The sequence below is a fragment of the Sinocyclocheilus grahami genome, unplaced genomic scaffold (assembly GCF_001515645.1).
Source record: "Sinocyclocheilus grahami isolate Dianchi unplaced genomic scaffold, SAMN03320097.WGS_v1.1 scaffold69.1, whole genome shotgun sequence".
Taxonomy (NCBI): domain Eukaryota; kingdom Metazoa; phylum Chordata; class Actinopteri; order Cypriniformes; family Cyprinidae; genus Sinocyclocheilus; species Sinocyclocheilus grahami.
The window spans coordinates 2,290-2,555 of NW_015505248.1; positions in this window are offsets into that span (position 1 = coordinate 2,290).

Sequence of the window (266 nt, forward strand, 5' to 3'; positions counted from 1 at the left end):
AAATATGCTGGTAGATTTTTATGTGAGAGGCCAACAGGGCCTGTGCATGACACAACAGGGCCTGTAGGGCATGACTTTTTCACTGAAGGAAGTGTTATTATGGACTATGGACGCCTTAATAATGGATATGTTTCTTACAAACATGCAGCTTTTGGAGACGCGTGGATTACTTGTGTGGATTATTGTGATGTTTTTATCAGCTGTTTTCATGTTTTAGCACTCATTCAGTGCAGAGGATCCACTGGTGAGCAAGTGATGTAATGCTA